The following is a 22,947-nucleotide window of genomic DNA, read 5'->3' on the forward strand; positions in this document are numbered from 1 at the left end:
AAGTGTTGCGATAAAATATGCTGTGCTAAATGTTATAGGGATAAGTACTGTATGTATTTGTTGAACAGTGATCTCAGTGATTTATCTTACTCAGTGTTCCTGAGCAGTTAGCCAGTATCATATCATCATGGTGAATATGTCATTTTCACAAGGTCTGTGTAGTTCTTGGTCTCGGTAAAATACCTAGCAGTTCTTAAATCCAGCTTATTTTTCAAGTATTTTAAAGCAGTGGAACATTTTATCAAATTAAGTCATATTATATCAAATAAAACATTGATAAAAGCAGCATTTTATCAACTCAAATTTATAAATTCACATTGATAGCACTTATTTGCCATAAAGCCTTTAGAGAGTATAAATTCAGTGAGAACAATGAACCTATTTTAATGAACACAGAATTTTGAAATTGGGAGCTGTGAATGACAATTTTAGTCTTACATCTTCCTGAACACCAAGTTTGTTTCTGTATTTTGTCTTATAGTATGAATTCCAGAAAATTCTGTTTTACATAGATAAGTGATACTAGAATATTCTTCAGTTAAGCCTATCTAAAACTTAAAAAGGAACAGCAGGAAATTTTGGTCTCAAAGTTGAATCACTAACAGTTGATAATGACTGTTTATATTTCTTAGGTGATACAGATTTTCAGTGAATAGGAGTCTCAGCCGGTTTAAACTTGTATAGTATGCAGGAAAACATGTTTTTTATATATTTCAAAACAATATGTAGTCTTGTCCATTAAAAAAAAAATCATACATTCCAGTGCTTTATTCTATGAGATATTCATTCACAATTTTAAGATACTGTAGTCAACATTTTCAAGGCTTATTTTTGAAGTTTGTTTTGAAGTATTTGTTCAAGTCTTTTGCCTGTTTAAAACTTGAGTTTTTTATCTTCTCTTTGTAGGAGTTTTTTATATAACCCATATAAAAATTCTTTGTCAGATGTGTGTTGTATTTTTCCCATGCTAGAGCTTCCCATTCATTTTCTTTTGATGAGTGGAGATTCCTAATTTTGATAGTCTAATGTACCAGTCTTTCTTCTTATGGTTAATATGTTTTGTGTTATTCAACTTACTTGAAGTCAGAAAAGAAGATTTAAAGCTTTAAATACATACTAGAACTACTCATAAATTAAGTCACATCATCATGTGGCCTGTTTGCTTGTCATACTGAATTAGGCTGTGAGAGTGGATTTATTGAGCGGATGAGCTTGAGCCTTCCTTGACATTTAATGAGCTCTAGCACACATGCATATACATATATATTTTAAGAGACAAAGGTCTTGCTATGTTACCTGGGCTGGAGTGCAGGGGTTGGTCACAGGCATGATCATAACACACCACAGCCTCTTAACTCCTAGCCTCAATTAATCCTCCCACCTCAGCCTCTTGAGTGGCTGGGACTACAGGTATGTGCTACCATGCCCGACTGGCACACACATTATTTGTGGAAATCTTTCAATTTTACATGAGTAGACATCTGTAGGCCTGATTTCATAAAAGATCAGCAGACTGACAACCTTCTTAACCAAAAATATGTCTACAAGAAATTCAGGCTGGGCACGGGGCTCATGCCTGTAATCCCAGCACTTTGGGAAGCTGAGGCGGGCGGATCATGAGGTCAGGAGATTGAGATCATCCTGGCTAACATGGTGAAACCCTGTCTCTACTAAAACTACAAAAAAATTAGCCGGGCGTGGTGGCACGGGCCTGTACTCCCAGCTACTGCGGGGGTTGAAGCAGGAGAGTTGTTTGAACCCAGGAGGCAGAGGTTGCAGTGAGCCGAGATTGTGTCACTGTACTCCAGCCTGGGCGACAAGAGCAAGACTGTGTCCCCCCCCAAAAAAAGAGGAAATTCAAAGATATACACTGAAGTGACAGAGACTTATTTTGACTGACAGAGAGCGTTTGTAGTTATCAAATAGAAGAGTGGCAGGGAGTGGCTGGTGGTATCCTTTCCTATATTGAAAATAAATGGCATACAATCAGCATTATTCAGTATTACTCTTACGGATATAGAACCATTGCAATTTTTTTTCATAAGGAAATGTATTAAATGCTTTGAAGACTTTGACATAAACTGTACAGCCTCCGAGAGAATTTTGATTCATTAACTCGGGTGTGTGTGGGTGTGTGTGTATATGTGTATGCATATATATGTGCATACATATATACACACATGTATGTACATATATACATATACACACATAATTTATGTATGTACATTTTGTTAAGGATCTGAAACTATTTTTGGAAACTATATCTCAAATTTGTAGAAAACTTACAGAACAAAAAACCTTTATTTTTATGGGCCATTTGAGTAAGTTGCTGTGACCATCCCCAAATATGTTATATAGCACATTCTCCTAATAACCACAATACAACTTTTTAAATTAGGATATCAACATTGAGACATAATACCATCTAAGCATCAGACCCTGACATTCAGGTTTTGCCTATTATTCCAAAAATGTCCTTTATAGCAAAAGGATATGGTGCAGAGTCACATGTTACATTTTAACTGTCATGTGTCCTTCAATCTTAAATATTAATGGTTCCACAGTCTTCACTTCATGAGGGAACTGTGAAGATTACCAGACAGCTGTTTTATAGAATGTCCCTCAATTTGGATTTGTCTAATGTCTTCAATTTACGTTATATATCTTGAACAGGAATATCACAGAAGTGATACCTCATCCTATCAGATGGTATACAATTTCATTTGGTCTTTCATTAGTGATTTTCACTTTGATTAAGGCAGTATGTGCCAACTTCTCCATGGTAAAGTTACTTTTCCCATTGTAATACATATTTTATATGGAGGTACTTTGAAATGATGTAAATATCCCAGTTTTCCTCAAACTTTTTTTTTTTTTTTTTTTTGAGACAGTCTCTCTCTGTTGCCAAGGCTGGAGTGCAGTGGTGTGATCTCGGCTCACTGGAACCTCTGCCTCCAGGGTGCAAATGATTCTCATGTCTCCGCCTCCTGAGTACCTTGGATTACAGGCATGCACCAACCCACCCAACTAATTTTTGTATTTTTAGTAGAGACTGGGTTTTGCCATGTTGGCCAGGCTCGTCTGGAACCCCTGGCCTCAAGTGATCCACCGGCCTCGGCTTCCCAAAGTGCTAGGATTACAGGCGTGAGCCACCATGCCCAGCCATAAACTTTTGATTTATTCATTTATTTATATCAGTATGGACTTATGGTACCTATTTTATTCAATGGGCAAAAATCTGTGGTTGTCATTATTATTGATGTACGAATTGTCCCATGTTTGGCTAGTGAGAGGCCCTCTGTGTCTTTCTGACGTGTTTTCATCATTCTTTGAATCTTTTTTTACTTCCTGAAGACAAGATTTTCCAGGCTCATTTTGTATTTTTCCTATCCCATCTCTGGAACCAGTCATTTCTCCAAGGAATCCTGGATCCTTTTGCTGAAGAAAAGTATTTAGAAGCCAATGTCTCAATGCTAGTTACGCTCATTGCTGTTGAGATGTCACTGCTCCCATGACATCTCAGTGAAAAAAGCTAGAGAATGTGTGTGGGCATGTGTATGTCTAGGCAAATATATGCATATATATATTTATATACATATACAAACACATTTACATTTTATTTCTATATAAGTTGTATATGTTGAAAACCGTGAGTGTCCACTGATATCTCCAATTCTGGTCTCATACCACAGGGTTAATTCTGGTTTTCTACCTTTTCCTATTTGTATATGCCTTTCTCCTATGGTGAGAAACCTAAGACACTGCCAGTACTCTACCCTGCACAGATGCCCTTTTTGCCTCACTTGAGCTCCAACACCTGGAACCGAACAGTCTTCCTGTATAGATACCCTCCCCACCCTACTTGGACTCTGGCATATCTGTCTAGGTAGCTGTTTCCCAAGGTGGCCGCACAATTTTACACTCATACCAACTATTTATGTGGGTTCTAGTTGCTCCTCATTTTCACCATTTGGTGTTTTATACATTTTGGTGGATGTTATTGGTTCTAATTTGCATTTCCCTGCAATTAATTTAATGCTCATCTATTGATGATGAACACTGTTGTATTTATTGGCCATTTAAACATCTTCCTTATGAAGTGCCTGTTCAAATCTTTTTGCCCCCTTTTTTAATTGAATTGCTTGTTTTCATTATTGAGTTGACATATTTTATATATTCCTTTACAAGTTTCTTGTTAGATATGGGTTTTACAGATATTTTTTCCCAGTCTGTGGCTTACCTATTTATTTTCTTAATGGTATCAAATTGAGGAAATTCCTTTCTGTTTCTAATTTGCTGAGAGTTTTATGAATGTGTGTTGAATTTTGTCAGATGTTTTCTGCAATTGTTGAGATGATTGGATAGCTTTTTGTTGGGATGATCAGACCCAACACCAGGCCGTGGGGGCTATGAAGTCCGGCAGAGTCAAAGGAATGAGAAAAGACAGGTTAAGAGAGAAAGTGGGAACAGGGGGCCAATGCTAGTATGGAGGCTGCCAAGGCCCCAAGCTCTGGGAGCCCATGCTATTTATTGGTGATCAAACAAAGAAACAGATGGTGAGCATGTAGGGGTTGAAAGGAAGCGATGTATCAAGCGAATGAGCTACAGCTGTGATGGTTTAGCATTTTCTTTGAAACATATGGCTACTTGAGATAATAGGTGTGCTAGAAGCAAGGAGCCAGCAAGTTTAGACAGGTTCCAAAGGCTACAAGGTATTTTAGACCCTGGACCCCAGACATATTCCAAGACTCTTTTATATTATGTCAGACATGCAAGCCCTGCCTCAGCTTCTCTCCCAACACTCAGCTTTTCTCCCAACATGCCCCCCTTTTCTTTTTTGTAAAACCACCACAGCCATCATTGCTTGTTCTTGAGGGTGGCTTTCTTTCCAGTGGCGGCTTCCGCATCTGCAGACTAAAAGGAGACAGCACAAGCACATAATTATTGGAACAAAATCTGCAAGTGTAGAGCTTCCAGTGGCTTTAATCCATTTAAGAGGATTGATTGTAGACAACCCATCAGCTATCATGTTGAAAATATCAGTTGCAGGGAGCAGATTCAAGTGAGCCTGAGAGGCTTCAAAAACCTGCTCTTATAGTTTTACAGTATCGAGGGTGAGATTTTCATCTCTGTCCTCCAGATGGCATGTAAGAGTAACATAACACAACTTTGAATCCAAAAGATCCTCTTTTTGTTTTTGAATTAATTGAGCAAGGCAGTTGCAGGCTGTGCAGCCTTTAATTGCCAGTTGGTGATCCAGCTTCATTTTTTTAGCCCTTATTCAAAATGGAGTTGCTCTGGTTTGAATGCTTCTTGCATATTTCCCCTTTCCCTTTTACAAGGGGACCCTTAATTCTAAGGGTTGCAGAAGGATGGAGGTCTGTCTTCTGTAACTTCTTCATGCTGAATAGGGGCGATGATATTCCTGCCTACCTATTAGGGTCTTTTGTATTTAGGGTAGAGAGGAATTCAGTCAGAAAACATTGGTCAGTTAAGCATCTATTGTACCTCTGAATCCCAGCAAAAGGTAAAAACCCTGGTGCTCCAGCAGTTTCTCAGCTTTCTGTGTGGTTTTCTTGATCTGTCCCATGTTATGGGGGTTGATGTCAGCATGACTCTGGTTGGTCCTTGTTCCATCTTTGTATTCAGATTCAACTGGCTTATGGCTCATACTGGGGAAACCCGGTCCATGGTTGGGATCCATGGGTCCCTCTAGTCTCCTGTTCCATGGTCATACACATCTTGAGGGCACCCACATGGTGTGTTCATCTCCTGCAAAAATACAAACATGCCCTTACCCCTACGTTAGTAAATCTACTGAAACAGAAGCAAAGGCTTTTTTATTTTTATTTTTATTTTGCTGTAGCTGGGAGGCATGCCATTGCTGAAGCATTTGTAACAGCTTCTGCCTCTTTGGTTAATTACCGTGGGGTAAATGTTACCATTGGTAATGAGAAGAAGGCTTTTTCTGATTAACAGAAGGCATAGAGAAAGCAAATCAAGGCTTATCCTTCTTGTGCAATAGTATAGCAAAAAAAGCAATCCTTAAACCTTCAATTTGCACTGTACAGGTGGGTCCACTAGATGCTGTGGCTCATGATAGATCTTCAGATGTTTGGTGGGCACCCATACAGTCACCTGATTGTCACCTGGAGAGACACAAGCAAATCGTCTTCCCCATATAATTATCTTTCCTTTTTCCCAGCTCTTTGTATGTGCATCTCTCCATCCTATATCTTGTCCAGCCTTTTTATTTTCCTTTTGTCCTGTCAGGTGTTGTTCAGCTGCAGTCATGGGTTGATCTTTTTGTAAATTTAAAAACTTTAATGTTAATAAAGCTAAATGCAATTGCATATGCAGTGTCTTATATTCCTGGTCCCTTCCCTTTTACTTTTGTATTTGAGTTTTTAAAGTTGGATTAGCTCTTTAAGCAATGTCAGTTTGAAAAACTTGCTGTTGAGGTCCTGCAAATGAGGATTTTCCAGTACTAGATTCATCAGTAAAAACAGTAATGGCCACTCCAATAGGGGCTTTTTGAATAATAGAAGGCAATATCCAATATGTTAATTATAGAAATTGAAATATCTTAGATTTAGGGTAATGATTATCAAGAATGCCAACTGGCCAAATTAACTTGCCATTCTTGGGAATTAATATAGGTTTGTTGAATTTGTTGTTTTGTTAATGAAACCATAATCTGATTTAGATCATATCCCCTTGGCTTTGTTGTGGGCAGCCTCGCTTGTCCTACTAGCAAAGCAATTTATTTTAAGTACAGAGTGAGCGTTTTGGTTGTATTGTGAGGTAGAAGAAGCCACTCAACCAGATCATCCTGTTGAACTATAAACTCCTGTAGGCAAATGCTTAGTAGGAAAAACTAAAAACTGTAATGGCTGTATCGGATTAATTTGTTCTACTTGTGCTTGCTGAATTTTTTTCCTCAATTAATGGAAGTTTCTCCAATGCTTCTTTGGACAGGGAGCATTTACTGTTAAGGTTAGAATCACCTTGTAAAGTAGAAAAGAGATGAGACATAGCATAGGTAGGAATGCCTAAAGTTGCATGAATCCAATTAATGTCTCCTAATGATTTTTGGAAATCATTTAAGGTTTTTAAATTATCTCTTCAAATTTGAACTTTTTTTTTTTTTTTAGACGGAGTCTCGCTTTGTCTCCCAGGCTGGAGTGCAGTGGCGCGATCTCGGCTCACTGCAAGCTCCACCTCCTGGTTTCACACCATTCTCCTGCCTCAGCCTCCTGAGTTGCTGGGACTACAGGCGCCCACCACCACACGTGGCTAATTTTTTTGTATTTTTAGTAGAGATGGGATTTCACTGTGTTAGCCAGGATGGTCTTTATCTCCTGACCTTGTGATCTGCCTGCCTCAGCCTTCCAAAGTGCTGGGATTATAGGCGTGAGCCACCGCGCCCGGCCAAATTTGAACTTTTTGAGGCTTAATAGCCCTTTGTTCTACCTTCATTCCTAGATACTGAAAGGCAGTAGAAGTTTGGATTTTACCGGGGGCTATAATTAACCCTGCTACATTTACGGCCTTTTCTGTTTGTAGCACAACATCAATTCTTCCCTAGTTTCAGCTGCACACAAAATATCATCCATGTAATGGATACTATACCATTTTTTAAACTGTTCTCTAACTCGCTTAATAGCTTTGCCAACATAAGTTTGACAGTCGGGCTATTTAACATGCCTTGTGGCAGTACTTCCCAATGGTATCAGTCTGCTGGTTCATTATTATTTATGGCGGGAACAGTAAAAGCAAATTTTTCATAATCTTGGGCAGCTAAAGGAATGGTAAAAAAGCAATCCTTTATATCTATTGCTATAAGAGGCCAGTATTTTGGAATCATTGTTGGGGAGGGCAGCCCTGGTTGTAGCATGCCCATGGGTTGAATTACAGCATTTAACAGCCCTCAAATCTGTTAGCATTCTCCATTTACCAGATTTTTTCTTAATGACAAATACAAGAGAATTAACGAGGGGAGAAAGTAGTCACTGTATATCCCTTTTGCAATTGTTCCTGCACCAGTTCTTTTAAAGCCTCCAGTTTTTCCTGTTTCAGCCACCATTGCTCCACCCAAACTGGTTTGGCAGTTAGCCAAACAAGAGGAATGGGAGCCAGAGGCTCAACAATGGCTGCTCCTAAAAATGATACCCCAATCCAGTCTGACCTGTTTATCCTTCTGAAGGTTCTGATTGGCTGTTTTTATTTTTTCCTAGTCCTTCTCCCGAGCAATATCCCGCATTTTTCATCATTTGTCCACTATTATTACTATATTGATCCATAGGAATAGATATTTCAGCACTGCATTGTTGCAATAAGTCTCTACCCCATAAATTGACAGGAATAGGTGTAATAATAGGTTGGATGGTCCCTGGCCATCCCGCCCTTGACATGGTAAAATCAAGGAACTTTGAAAAACTTCTGAGGCAGTCCCTACACCAGCGATACCCATGGAAATCTTTTGTTTAGGCCAGTGTTGGAGCCATTGATTTAAGCAATAATAGAGACATCAGCTCCAGTATTTACTAGTCCTTCAAAATCCTTTCCTGAATAGTTACTATATGAATAGGTCTTTTGTCAGACATTTGATTAACCCAATATAAAGCTTTTCCTGCTGGATTAGTACTACCAAAGCCTCCTATTCTTTTCACTGTGCTGCTGCTTAGTTTTATGTAGGGTAGCAGCAACAACTGAGCAATTCATTCTCCTGGGGAGGCAGACCATGGAGTTGAGGAACTAATAATTAGTTGTATCTCTCTGATATAATCAGAGTCAGTTATTCCCATATGCACAGTGATACCTTTTAAATTTAGACTAGACCTTCCAAGTAATAGACTGTTCCTGAGGGTAAGGGTCTCCTAACTCCCATGGGGACCTTCTTTGGTGGCTCCCCAGGAAGTAAGGAGACAGGAATTGTGCTGGAGAGGTCTACAGGGGACCTGCTGTGGCGGGGGACAATTGTTCTATGGTTTGTAAGGGCGCTAGCTGTGCCAGATATGCCTTGGTTTGTTGAGGGGCCCAAGGTGGGCCCCTCTTCTTGTTTCGCAAAAGAGGTTGTCCATCTTTGCTAAATTTAGAATGACACTGATTTGCCCAGTGGTTACCTTTCTTACACTGGGGACATACACCGAGACTTTTCTGTTGGTTGATGGTAGTTGTTTTTCCTTTTGATATCCTTTTCTATGTTCCTGTTTTGTGTGTCCAAATTGCCCACAATTAAACCAAGAGCCTGAGAAACAGGGCATATTCTTTCCTACTTTCAATTCAGCCATAGCCTGAGCTAAAAGAGTAGCCTTATGTAAGTTACCTCCAATGGCATCACAAGCCTTAATATATTCAGCTAAATGAGCCTTCCCTCTCAGGTGTCTAATAACTGTTTGACACTCTGCATTAGCATTATCGTATGCAAGAAGCTGTATTATAACATCCTGAGCTGTTTTATCAATTATGGCTTTATACACAGCCTCTTGGAGCCAAGCAATAAAATCAATATATGGTTTTTTAAGTCCTTGTCAGACAGAACTGAAAGAAGGATATTTTTCTCCTGTAACATTTATCCTTTCCCATGCCCGTAAGCACACAGAGCGCAGCTGAACAATGGCAACATCCTCCATTACTGCTTGATTCTCTAATCTACCCCAATTAAGGGCCCACTCCCATTAACTGTTCAACGGAAACAGGCACAGGTGGCTGCACTTGTGTGTTTTCCCTTGCCTGAGTTTGAGCTTAGTTAGCCCACCAGGTTTTAAACTGCAAGTACTGGGACAAAGTGAGAACAGATTTTGTTAAGTATCCCAATCATATGGTATTAACCTATTATCAAGAGCCACATTTTTCAACAAAGTTTGCACAAAAGGAGAGTTCAGTTCATATTGACTAATGGCTTGCTTAAATTCCTTTAAAACTTAAAGGAAAAGTTGCCCAATTAGCTATATTCTGTCCTCTTTGCTGGGTTATAGTAACTGGAAATTGCCATGCTTCAGGGTCTCCCTCAGCTCTAGCTTTTTAAATAGAATTTCGTATAGCACCACGAGTTGCTCCAGGTTTTAATGTTGCAACTATAGGAGCAGTAAGTTTTTCAGCTAATTCATTTTCTTGCCCAGTAAGGGGGAGAGAGGAGGTGGCCATTCACTTAATTCAGCAGGTGGAGCTGACGTGCTAGTAAAACATACTTTTTTAAGTTTTCCTTTCTTTTCTTTAATCTCCTCCAGTTAGCTGTTCCTCACACTCAGAATCTGAAGTTTTTTACACTTGTTGTCCTCTTCCTCATCTGAATCCGCCTCATCATCTGTTTGAAATGGCTCAAGAGCTGCCTTTATTAGCGCCCACTTTGACCAAATGGAAACTGGAGTTTTTGCTCCATCTTTACACGCCTTTTTAAAATCTCTTCCAGTTCTCTCCCATTCATCCAATTCCATAGTCCCTTGTTCCGGAAACCATGGGCAAAACTGCTTTACTGTACTAAAGAGTGATACATTCTGAGTACTAACTTTCACTCTCCGTAATAAATGCCTTAAGAAATTCAAGTAAGCAGAATGTTTGCTTTTACTTTGTCCCATTGTTACCCTGGTTCTTCTGAGCGCTCAGCTTCCCCGCCAAGCTTCTTTCAGTCGTCCTCAGGTGTCCTCTGACGATGTGTCCTCCACTTTGACGTACTCTAGTGTTCCTTCACTGGGGTCTTCGTTGCCCCATGTTGGTACCACAAATGTTAGGGTGATCAGACCCAACACCAGGCCATGGGGGCTGTGAAGTCCGGCGGAGTCAAAGAAATGAGAAAAGACAAGAGAGAAGGTGGGACCAGGGGGCCAATGCTAATATGGAGGCTGTGAAGGCCCCAAGCTCTGGGAGCCCACACTATTTATTGGTGATCAAAGAAACAGGTGGTAAGCATGTGGGGGTTGAAAGGAAGTGGTGTATCAAGCAAATGAGCTACAGCTGTGATGATGTAGCATTTTCTTTGAAACATATAGCTACTTGAGATAATGGGAGTGCTAGAAGCCAGGAGCCAGCAAGTCTCGACACATTCCAAAGGCCAGGAGGGGTTTTAGACTCTGGACCCTGGACATGTTCCAAGACTCTTTTGTATTATGTCAGACATGCAAGCCCTACCTCAGCTTCTCTCCCAACACTCAGCTTTTCTCCCAACACTTTATTCTGTTAATATGATGAATTATATTGTTTGATTTTCATGTTAAACTACCTTGAATTACTGTGATAAACTGTAGTTCATCATGTTATCCTTTTAATATATAGCTGGTTTTGATTTGCTGATACTGTGTTAAGAATTTTTGAATCTGCCTTTATCAGGATGTGCTGTAATTGTCTTTTAAAAAAAATAACTGGAGTTTTGGTATCAGCATTATGCTAGCTTCATAAAGTGGTTGGAAGATGTTTCTTCCTGCTTTATGAATGAGTTTGTGTAAGGTTGGTGTTTTGTTTTTTTCTTAAATGTTTGTTATAATTCATTAGTGCAGCCATATGGGCCTGGCATTTTCTTTCTTGGACCATTTGACAAAGAATGCAGTTCCTTTAATAGATTTGAGGCTATTCAGATTTTCCATTTTATTTTGTGTCAGTTTTGCTAATTGAGCCATTTCTAACACAATTGTCAAATGTGTTAGATGAAGTTGTTTATATTGCCTTTTTTCTTTTATTGTATATAAGATCTGGAGTGATACTTCCTCTTTCATTTCTTATTAGTTTGTGTTTTTCCCTTTTTTGTTTTCCCCTCTTCATTAGTGTAGCTAGGAGTTTATAAAAATTTTAAAAAATGTTTTCAGTGATCCAACTTTCAAAAATAATAGCTTTGGCTGGGCACAGTGGCTCATGCCTATAGTCCCAGCACTTTGGGAGGTGGAGTTTTATTGAAATATAATTTACATACCATACAATGCATAGTGTTTGAAGTGTTTAACTCATTGGCTTTTAGGGTGTTCACAGAGTTGTACAATCTTTACCTCAATCAGTTTTAGAATATTTTTTTCATCACCCGTGAAAGGAACCCCATACTTATTTTCTTCCTAACTCCCCTAGTCCTAGGCAATTGCTAATCTTTGTCTCTACAGATTTGCCTATTCTAGACATTTTATGTAAATGGAATCATATAATATTTGGTCTTTTGTGACTAATTTCTTTCATTTAGCATGATGTTTTCAAGGTTCATTTATGTCAAAGCACTTCTTTTTACTGTTGAATAATATTCCATTGTATACCACATTTTATTTATCCATTCATCATTTGATGGACATTTGGGTGTTTTTACTTCTTAACTATTATGAATAATGCTGCTATGAACACTTGCGTACAAGTTTTTGTGTGGACTTATGTTTTCATTTCTCTTATGTATATACCTAGGAGTGAAATTGCTGGGTCACATGGTAACTCTGTGTTCAACCTTTAGAGGAACTTGTCCAAACCACAGCCCAGGATGGCTTTGAATGTAGCCCAACACAAATTCATAAACTTTCTTAAAACATTATGAGTTTTTTTTTTGTTTGTTTTTTGTTTTTTTTTTTTTTGCTCATCAGTTATCGTTAGTGTATTTTATGTGTTCCAAGACTGCTTCTTCCATGTGGCCCAGGAAAGCCAAAAGATTGGACACCCTGGTTTAGAGGAACTGCCAAACTGTTTTCCAGAGCAACTGTACCAACAATGAACGAACTTTTAGCTTTATTTTTTCTGTTGTCTCTTTTTCATTTTATTGATTTTTGCTCTTTATTTTCTTTCTTCTAATTACTTTGGGCTTACCTGGCTTTTAAGGTAGAACTTTACTAATTTTGTATTTGTCTTATTTTAAAATATAAATATTAAAGCTATAAATTTTCCTCACAGTACTTTAGCTGCAGCTCACAGCTTTTGATACAGTTTTATCTTTCTTTTCAAAATATTTTCTAATTTAGAAATGTTTTATTTCTAGATATTTGTGTGTTTTTTCCCAGATGTCTTTCTGTTACTGGTTTCTAATTTAATTTCATTGTGGTCAGAGAACATATTTTATAATAGTTCACTCTTAAAATTTATTGAGACTTATTTTATGATCCAGCATATGCTCTCTTTTGGTGAACATACCTTTTACATTTGAAAAGAACATGTATTCTGTAGTTGTTGGATGTAATCTTCTATAAGTGTTAGGTAACAGGACGAGTCTGGATTGTAGCTTGTTGTACTTAAAGTTTTATTGGAATACAGCCATACTCATTCATACACTACCTTTTTTTTCTTGATGGAGTCTCGCTGTGTCACCCAGGCTGGAGTGCAGTGCTACGATCTCAGCTCACTGCAACCTCTGCCTCCTGGGTTCAAGCAATTCTCGTGTCTCAGCCTCCTGAGTAGCTGGGACTACGGGTGCACACCACCATGCCTGGCTAATTTTTTGTATTTTAGTAGAGACAGGGTTTCACCATGTTGACCAGGCTGGTCTCAAACTCCTGAACTCAGGCAATCTGGCCACCTCAGCCTCCCAAAGTGCTGGGATTACAGGCATGAGCCAGCACGCCCACCCTCTTTCATATACTTCTTTGTCTATGTCTGCTTTTGCTTTACAAAAGGAAAATTGAGTGGTTAACAACAGAGACTTTATAGCTGACAAAACCAAAAATATTTATTATCTAACCCTTTAGAGATAAAGTTTGCTAACTCCTACTCTGCATCTTTTATGCCCTTACCAAATTTTTTGGTCTAGTTGTTCTGTCACTTACTGGAAGAAGGTATTAAAAACTATGATTGTGGTTTTATCGGTTTCTCACTTTGGTTTTGTCAGTTTTGGCTTGATATATTTTGAAACTCTCATATTGGGACATTCATTCATGATTGATCTATCTTCCTGATAAATTGACTATTTTATTATTATCTAATTTTCCTCTTTATGTTTGGTAGTACTCTGTCTTGAAGTCTACTTTGATATTAATAAAGACACTTCAGATTTCTTATGCTTACTCGTTGTATAGTGTATCTTCTTCTGTCCTTTTCAGTGTATATCTTTCTTTATATTTAAAATGTGTTTCTTATAGGTATGTATAGTTGAGTCTTGCTTTTTTAATCCATTCTGACCAGCTCTGATTTTTTTGTTTGTTTGTTTGAGAGGGAATTGCGCTCTTGTTGCCCAGGTTGGAGTGCAATGGCATGATCTCGGCTCACCGTAACCTCTACCTCCACCTCCTGGATTCAAGTGATTCTCCTGCTTCAGCCCCCTGAGTAGCTGGGATTACAGGCATGCACCACCACACCCAGTTAATTTTGAATTTTCAGTAGAGGCGGGGTTTCTCCATTTTGGTCAGGCTGGTCTCGAACTCCCGACCTGAGGTGATCCACCCGCCTTGGCCTCCAAAAGTGCTGGAATTATAGGCATGAGCCACCGCGCACAGCCTCAGCTCTGATTTTTCTGCTGGGGCTTTAAGGTCATTTATGTTTTTCTCTGACTGCTTTTAAGAATTTCTCTTTATCACTTGTTAAGCAATTGACTTATACATCTTGTAGTTTCCTTCTTATTTCCTGTTCTTGGGGTTTTTTGTGCTTCTTAGATCTGTAGGGTTTTAATTTTATCAAATTTGCAAATTTTTTGATTATTATTTAATTAAAAAAATCCAAATAGCTTTTCTGCTCCAATTGCACATATATTAGGTCTCCTAAATTGTTCCACAGCTTATCAATGGTCTATTTTTTTCTTATTTTTTTTCTCTTTGTATTTCACTTTGAATAGTTTCTTTTGCTGTATTTTCAAGTCACAAATTTTCTTTTTCTGCAGTGTCTAATTCCTTCCAGTATATTTTTATCACAGACATTATAGCTTTTATCTCCAGAAGTTTGATTTGGACCATTTTATATCTTCCATTTTGCTACCTAACATTTATAATCTTTTCTCTACCTTCTTGGACATCTGGGACATACTTATAATAACTGTTAATATCCCTCTTTACAAATTCTTTCATCCTTGTCATTTGGGGATTTATATCAATTGGCTTTTCTTCTCATTATGGATCATATTTAACTGCATCTTTGCATGCGTTGGTAATTTTTTATTAGATGCCAGACATTGCAAATTCTCCCTTGCTGAATGCTAGATATTTTTGTATTCCCATATATATTTCTTTAAATTTTTAAAATTTCAGATTTTTAAAATTTGTACAAATTTATGGAGTACCTGTGAAATTTTATTACATGTATATAATGTGTGGTGATAAAGTCAGGGTATTTAGGATGTCCATCACCTGAGTGCAGTTTATTTTTGTCAACTAACGTCACCCTACTCTGCTGTCAAACACTGGATTTATTCCTTGTGTCTAAATGTATATTTGTACCCTTTAACCCATCTCTCTTCATCCTCCCCCATGCTCCCACTCACCCTTCCCCATCTCTGTTATCTGGCCTTCTACTCTCTCCCTCCATGCGACCTAATTTTTTAGTTTCCACATGTACATCAAAAGGTGTGATATTTGTCTTTTTGTGCCTGGCTTATTTCACTTAAGATAATGACCTCCAGTTCTATCCCTGTTGCTGCTGCTAACGTGATTTTATTCTTTTTTATGGCTTTGTTCTAGGATGCAGTGGAAGTTATTTAGAAACAGTTTGATCCTTTCAGATTGTGCTTTTAAATATGAACTGTATCCTGGAAACTTGCTTAAGTTGGTAAGCAAGTTAAGAAACTTGCTTAAGTTGACTGGGCTCATCTTGTTTGTTTCTCCTGGTTTTCGGATCTGTGCTGCCTGATATCCAATGTCAGAAAGCAATTGTTTCTTAAGTTTTGTCCAGTGTTTTAGTTACTTCAGGCAAAGGGTACGTTCAATTCCTGTTACTACATCTTGGTTGGAAGTGATCATTCATAATAATTTTTACAGTTGGGTTTAGTTGTCATTTTGCTGTTTGTATCCTGTTAATCCCATCTGTTTTTGTTCGTATACTCACTTTGTTTTGATCTGTTTCTCTGCTTCTCCTGTTCTGCCCTATTTTGGACCAGTTATTTTAAATTCTTTTATTGGATTTTTAACTATACCTCTTTGCATTATTTTGTTTTTTAGTTATTTCTATTGGGATTACAACACATTTAACTTTTCACGGTCTACAGAGAGTTAATATTGTACTAATTCGTGTAAAATGTTGGAACCATATGCAATTGATCCTTGAACAACATGGGGGTTAGGGCCAGTGACCCACTATGCAGTTGAAAATCTGTGTATAACTTTTGACTGCCCCTAAATTTAACTACTAATAGCTGTTGACCAGAAGCCTTGCCAATAACATAACACACATTTTATATGTTATGTATATTATATATTATGTTTTTATAGTAAAATAAGCTAGAGAAAAGAAAATTACTAAGAAGATTATAAGGAAGAGAAAATATATTTACTGTTCATTAAGTGGATGTGGATCATCATAAAGGTCTTCATCCTCGTTGTCTTTATGTTGAGTAAACTGAGGAGGAAGAGGAGTGCTTGGTCTTGCTGTCTCAGGGATGGCAGAGACAGAAGAAAAGCTGCAGATAAGTGGACCTGCCCATTTCAAATCCATGGTCAACTGTGGTTCCATTTATTTCTCACCTTAATGCTCTACTTGTCATCTGCATTATACCTCACAGTACAACGCCGTAATTTTTATGTTAGGCATTCATGTTTATTTTAAAGAAATTAAAATATGAAAAAAGGTACACTTTAATAAAAATTTACTCCCTGCTGGGCATGATGGCTCATGCCTGTAATCCCAGTGCTTTAGAAGGCTGAGGCAGGTAGATTGTTTGAGCCCAAGAGTTAGAGACCAGCCTGGGCAACACAGGGAAACCCTGTCTCTACAAAAAAAATACAAAAATTAGCTAACCATAGTGGTGTGCACCTGTAGTCCCAGCTACTTGGGAGGCTGAGGTGGAGGAATCGCTTGAGCTTGTGAGACAGAGGTTGCAGTGAGCCAAGATTGAGCCACCGCACTCCAGCCTAGGTGCCGGAGTGAGGCTCTGTCTCCCCACCCCCTACCCCCCAAAAAATTACCCCCATATATTTACCATTTCTAGTAGCCTTCGTTCCATCTGAAGACTTGAGTTTCCTTCTTAGGTCATTTCATGTCCTTTATGTTTCGTAGTACTGGTATGATGGTAATGAATTCTATTTTCACCAATCTGAAAAAATATATTTATTATACTTTCATATATATATATATATATATATTTTTTTTTTTTTTTTTTTTTTTTTTTTTTTTTTGAGGTCTTGCTCTGTCACCCAGGTTGGAGCACAGTGGTGCTATCTTGGCTTACTGCAACCTCCACCTCTCAAGCTCAAGCAGCCCTCCCACCTCAGCCTCCTCAGTAGCTGGGACTTCAGGTGTGTGCCACTACACTTGGCTAATTTTTTGTATTTTTGGTAGAGATGGGATTTTACCATGTTGTCTAGGCTGGTCTCAAACTCCTGAGCTGAAGTGATCCACTCTCCTTGACCTCCCAAAAGTGCTGGGATTATAGGCGTGAGCCACTGCACCTGGCTACACTTGCATTCCTGAAAGTTTTTTTTTAATATAGCTTGAATCTGGTGCCTACTGGGCCATCCTGACACATCTATTCTTAGGTATAGAATTTCAGGTAGAGTTCCCCCCAGCACTTTGAGTTCCATTGTCTTCTGGTCTTCATTGTTTCTAATGAGAGCTCAGCCATTGTTTGTATTGTTCCTCTGTGTGTTTTTTTGTTGTTGCTTTCAAGATTTTATCTTTATCATAGATCTTTAGAAGTTTGATTATGGTAGGACAGGTGCGGTACCTCACGCCTGTAATCCCAGCACTTTGGGAGGCCGAGGCAGGCAGATCACGAGGTCAGGAGATCGAGACCATACTGGCTAACATGGTGAAACCCCGTCTGTACTAAAAATACAAAAAATTAGCCGGGCATGGTGGCAGGCGCCTGTAGTCCCAGCTACTCAGGAGGCTGAGGCAGGAGAATGGCGTGAACCTGAGAGGTGGAGCTTGCAGTGAGCTGAGATCGCACCACTGCACTCCAGCCTGGGTGACAGAGTGAGACTCCGTCCCCCCCCAGAAAGAAAAAAAAAAAGTTTGATTATGATATACCTAGGAGTGTGTCTTTTTGTATTCGTCCTGCTTCAGATAGCAAGCTTCTTAAATCTATAAATGTATGCCTTTTACCACATTTGGGACGTTTTATGTTACTGTTTTTTCTTCTTCATTTTTTTTTCTCAGTTTTGTTCTGGGACTCTAGTTACACATATTTTAGATATCCTGATGTTCTTTCCCCGATTGCTGGAGTTCTGTTGATTCTACTTCCTGTTTTTTCTCTCTGCTCTATAGCTTGGATCATTTCTTTTGGTCCATTTTCAGGGCCACTGACTCTTGTATTATTTTAATATGCTTTTAAACCTATCCAGGGACTTTCTTATTCTAGGCTTTATATTTGTTAGTTTGAGATTTGCATTTGGTTGTTTTTAAAATTTTTATTTCTCTAATTTCTTATCTATTTGACCATTACAGGTATTTTACTTTACATCCTTGAGTGTAGGTTATAATACCTACTTTAAAATCCTTGTGTACTAATTTCAAAATCTGTATCATTTCAGGACTGGTCTTTTAGGCTCAAGTGATCCACCTGTCTTGGCCTCTCACAGTGCTGGGGTTACAGGTTTGAACCACTGCACCTGGCCTGAGTGAATATTTTACCACTTTGTAATATTATGCATTGTTCATTTAGAAAATAAGGGTTTACTGAGTTATGAAGATCTTCCAAATGTTGACATATTTGTCAATATAAAGTCACATTCAGGCCGGGCGTGGTGGCTCAAGCCTGTAATCCCAGCACTTTGGGAGGCCGAGACGGGTGGATCATGAGGTCAGGAGATCGAGACCATCCTGGCTAACACGGTGAAACCACGTCTCTACTAAAAAATACAAAAAACTAGCCGGGTGAGGTGGTGGGCGCCTGTAGTCCCAGCTACTCGGGAGGCTGAGGCAGGAGAATGGCGTGAACCTGGGAGGCGGAGCTTGCAGAGAGCTGAGATCCGGCCACTGCACTGCAGCCTGAGAGACAGAGCGAGACTCTGTCTCAAAAAAAAAAAAAAAAAAAAAAAGTCACATTCAGCCCTCCTCCCTGCTCGCTCGCGGGCCGGGCCTGGCATGGTGTGGTGTCACCACAGATGGCGCTGAGGCGGAGCATGGGGCGGCCAGGGCTCCCGCTGCTGCTGCCGCCGCTGGGGCTGCCATTGGCAGCTCTGGCTTCTCTGCTGCTGCAGGTCTGGGGCTGCAGGTCCGAAGCTCAACAGAGCCCTGGTGAAGCTGACAGTGGCTCAGGGGCAGCTGGTGAAGCTCAACTGCAGCGTGGAGGGGATGGAGGAGCCTGACATCCAGCTGGTGAAGGATGGGCCTGTGATCCAGAACTTGGACCAGTTGTACACCCCAGTCAGCAAGCAGCACTGGATCGACTTCCTCAGCCTGAAGTCAGTGGAGCGCTCTGACGCAGCCAGTACTGGTGCCAGGTGGAGAATGGGGGCGAAACCAAGATCTCCCAGCCAATGTGGCTCATGGTAGAAGGTGTGCCACTTTTCGCAGTGGAGCCAAAAGATCTGGCAGTGCCACCCAATGCCCCTTTCCAACTGTCTTGCAAGGCTGTGGGTCCCCCTGAAGCTGTTACCATTGTCTGGTGGAGAGAAACTATCAAGACCGGGAGACCTGCTCCCTCTCCATCTGTTTTAAATGTAACAGGGGTGACCCAGAGCACCCATGTTTTCCTGTGAAGCTCACAACCTAAAATGCCTGGCCTCTTCTCGCATAGCCACTGTTCACCTTCAAGCACTGCCTGCAGCCCCCTTCATCATCACCGTGACAAAGCTTTCCAGCAGCAACATTAGTGTGGCCTGGATGCCAAGTGCTGATGGCTGAGCCCTGCTATAGTCCTGTACAGTTCAGGTAACACAGGCCCCAGGAGGCTGGGAAAGTCCTGGCTGTTGTGGTCCCTGTGGCCCCCTTTACCTGCCTGCTCCGGGAGCTGGTGCCTGCCATCAGCTACAGCCTCAGGGTGCACTGTGCCAATGCCTTGGGGCCCTCTCCCTATGCTGACTGGGTGCCCTTTCAGACCAAGGGTCTGGCCGCAGCCAGCACTCCCCAAAACCCCCATGCCATCTGCACAGATTCAGGCCTCATCTTGGAGTGGGAAGAAGTGATCCCCAAGGGCCCTTTGGAAGGCCCCCTGGGACCCTGTAAACTGTCCTGGGTTCAAGACAGTGGAACCCAGGATGAGCTGACAGTGGAAGGGAGCAGGACCAATTTGACAGGCTGGGATACCCAAAAGAACGTGATCATACGTGTGTGCGTCTCCAGTGCAGTTGGCTGTGGATCGTGGAGTCAGCCACTGGTGGTCTCTTCTCATGACCATGCAGGCCAGCAGGGCCGTCCTCACAGCCGCACATCCTGGGTACCTGTGGTCCTTGGTGTGCTAACGGCCCTGGTGATGGCTGCTGCCCTGGCCCTCATCCTGCTTCGAAAGAGACGGAAAGAGACATGGTTTGGGCAAGGCTTTGACTGTGTCATGGCCCGGGGAGAGCCATCTGTTTACTTCCGGGCAGCCCAGTCCTTCAATCGAGAAAGGCCCGAGTGCATCGAGGCCGCATTGGACAGCTTGAGCATCAACAGTGGACTAAAGGAAAAACAAGGATGTGTTCAGCCCAGAGCAGCAGTTCACCCTGGCCAGATGTTGGGCAAAGGAGAGTGTGGTTCAGTGCGGTAGGCCCAGCTGAAGCAGGAGGATGGCTCCTTTGTGAAAGATGCTGAAAGCTGACGTCATTGCCTGAAGCGACATTGAAGAGTTCCTCAGGGAAGCAGCCTGCATGAAGGAGTTTGACCATCCACACGTGGCCAAACTTGTTGGGGTGAGCCTCTGGAGCAGGGCTAAAGGCTGTCACCCCATCCCCATGGTCATCTTGCCGTTCATGAAGCATGGGGACCTGCACACCTTCCTGCTCACCTCCCAGATTGGGGAGAACCCCTTTACCCTGATCCGGTTCATGGTGGACATTGCCTGCGGCATGGAGTACCTGAGCTCTCGGAACTTCATCCGCTGAGACCTGGCCGCTCGGAATTGCATGCTGGCAGTGGACATGACAGTGTGTGTGGCTGACTTTGGACTCTCCTGGAAGATCTACAGCAGGGACTACTATCGTCAGGGCTGTGCCTCCAAATTGCCTGTCAGGTGGCTGGCCCTGGAGAGCTGTCTGACAACCTGTATACTGTGCACAGTGATGTGTGGGCCTTCAGAGTGACCACATGGGAGATCATGACACGTGGGCAGACGCCATACGCTGGCATCAAAAACGCTGAGATTTACAACTACCTCATTGGCGGGAACCGCCTGAAACAACTTCCAGAGTGTATGGAGGACTTCTTACACTCCCACTCCATCCAAGCCAAGGGCTGCTTAGGCCTTCAGATGACCTTTTGTATGATCTCATGTACCAGTGCTGGAATGCTGACCCCAAGCAGTGCCCAAGCTTTACTTGTCTGCGAATGAAACTGGAGAGCATTCTGGGCCAGCTGTCTGTGCTATCCGCCAGCCAGGACCCCTTATACATCAACATCAAGAGAGCCGAGGAGCCCACTGCAGGAGGCAGCCTGGAGCTGCCTGGCGGGGATCAGCCCTATAGTGGAGCTGGGGATGGCAGTGGCATGGGAGCAGTGGGTGGCACTCCCAGTGACTATTGATACATCCTCACCCCTGGAGGACTGGCTGAGCAGCCAGGGCAGGCAGAGCACCAGCCAGAGTCCCCTCAATGAGACACAGAGGCTTTTGCTGCAGCAGCAAGGGCAGCAGCCACACAGTAGCTGTTAGCTCACAGGCAGAGGGCATCGGGACCATTTGGCAAGCTCTGATGGCCTCTATGCTGGCTGCCTAAGCCCTGTCTGACCCCAGCCCAGACATCAAGGTGTGGAAGCTCCTGTGGTAGTCCTCCCAAGCTGTGCTGGGAAGCCTGGACTGACCAAATCACCCAATCCCAGTTCTTCCTGCAACCACTCTGTGGCCAGCCTGATCAGTTTAGGATTTGGCTTGATGGAAGTGGGCCAGTCCTGGTTGTCTGAACCCAGGCAGCTGGCAGGAGCAGGGTGGTTATGTTTCCATGGTTACCATGCATGTGGATGGCAGTGGGCGGTCCAGGTCCAGCCCTGTGGGCCCTACCGTCCTGCTGAGCTGCCCCTGCTGCTTAAGTGCATGCATTGAGCTGCCTCCAGCCTGGGGGCCCAGCTGTTACCACCTTTGGATTTAAATACCCAGGTTTGCCCCTCCAAGTCACAAAATGATGTCCTTGTAATACTCACTTTTAGGTGAGGGTTGGTAAGGGGTGGGTATCTCAGGTCTGAATCTTTATCACCTTTCTGATTCCACACCCCGCCTAGGCCAGGAAAAGTTGAGGGGAGCATGCTTCCCTGCAACTGACCGGGTCACACAAAGGCATGCTGGAGCACCCAGACTATCCGGTACTGCTCTTCCAAAGGCAGCATGTTGAGCCAGCAAGAGGAAAGGGTGCTGTGAGGCTTGCCCAGGAGCAAGTGAGGCTGGAGAGGAGTTCAGGAGCCCATCTCCATGCCCACAATCTGAGCACGCTACCAAATCTCAGAATATCCTAAGACTAGCAAAGGCAGCTGTGTCTGAGCCCAACTCTTCTAAATGGTGACCTTTAGTGCCAACTTCCCCTCTAACTGCACAGGCTTTTTTGTCCCAAGTCTCCAGAGAGAAATCAGGCCTAATGAGGAGGAGTTCCTGGAACCTGGACCCCAGCCTTGGTGGGGGAACCTCTGGAATGCATGGGGCGGGTCCTAGCTGTTAGGGACATTTCCAAGCTGTTAGTTGCTGTTTAAAACAAATAAAATTGAAGACTTTAAAAAAAAAAAAAAAGTCACATTCATTAATATAGGCAGGCATCACTTAACAATAGGGATATATTCTGAGAAATGTGTCAT

General features: G+C 41.6%; 1 protein-coding gene and 1 pseudogene across 2 annotated transcripts in view; both read left to right on the top strand.

Moving 5' to 3' along the window:
• Window positions 1-22,947, top strand: part of LOC105491011 (electron transfer flavoprotein subunit alpha) — a 102,390-nt gene that overhangs the window by 37,727 nt on the left and 41,716 nt on the right. The gene's annotated exons all lie outside the window — the stretch shown is intronic.
• On the top strand, window positions 7-22,896 carry LOC105491010 (tyrosine-protein kinase receptor TYRO3-like; annotated as a pseudogene).

The sequence above is a fragment of the Macaca nemestrina genome, chromosome 7 (genome assembly GCF_043159975.1).
Source record: "Macaca nemestrina isolate mMacNem1 chromosome 7, mMacNem.hap1, whole genome shotgun sequence".
NCBI classification, from domain to species: Eukaryota; Metazoa; Chordata; class Mammalia; order Primates; family Cercopithecidae; genus Macaca; species Macaca nemestrina.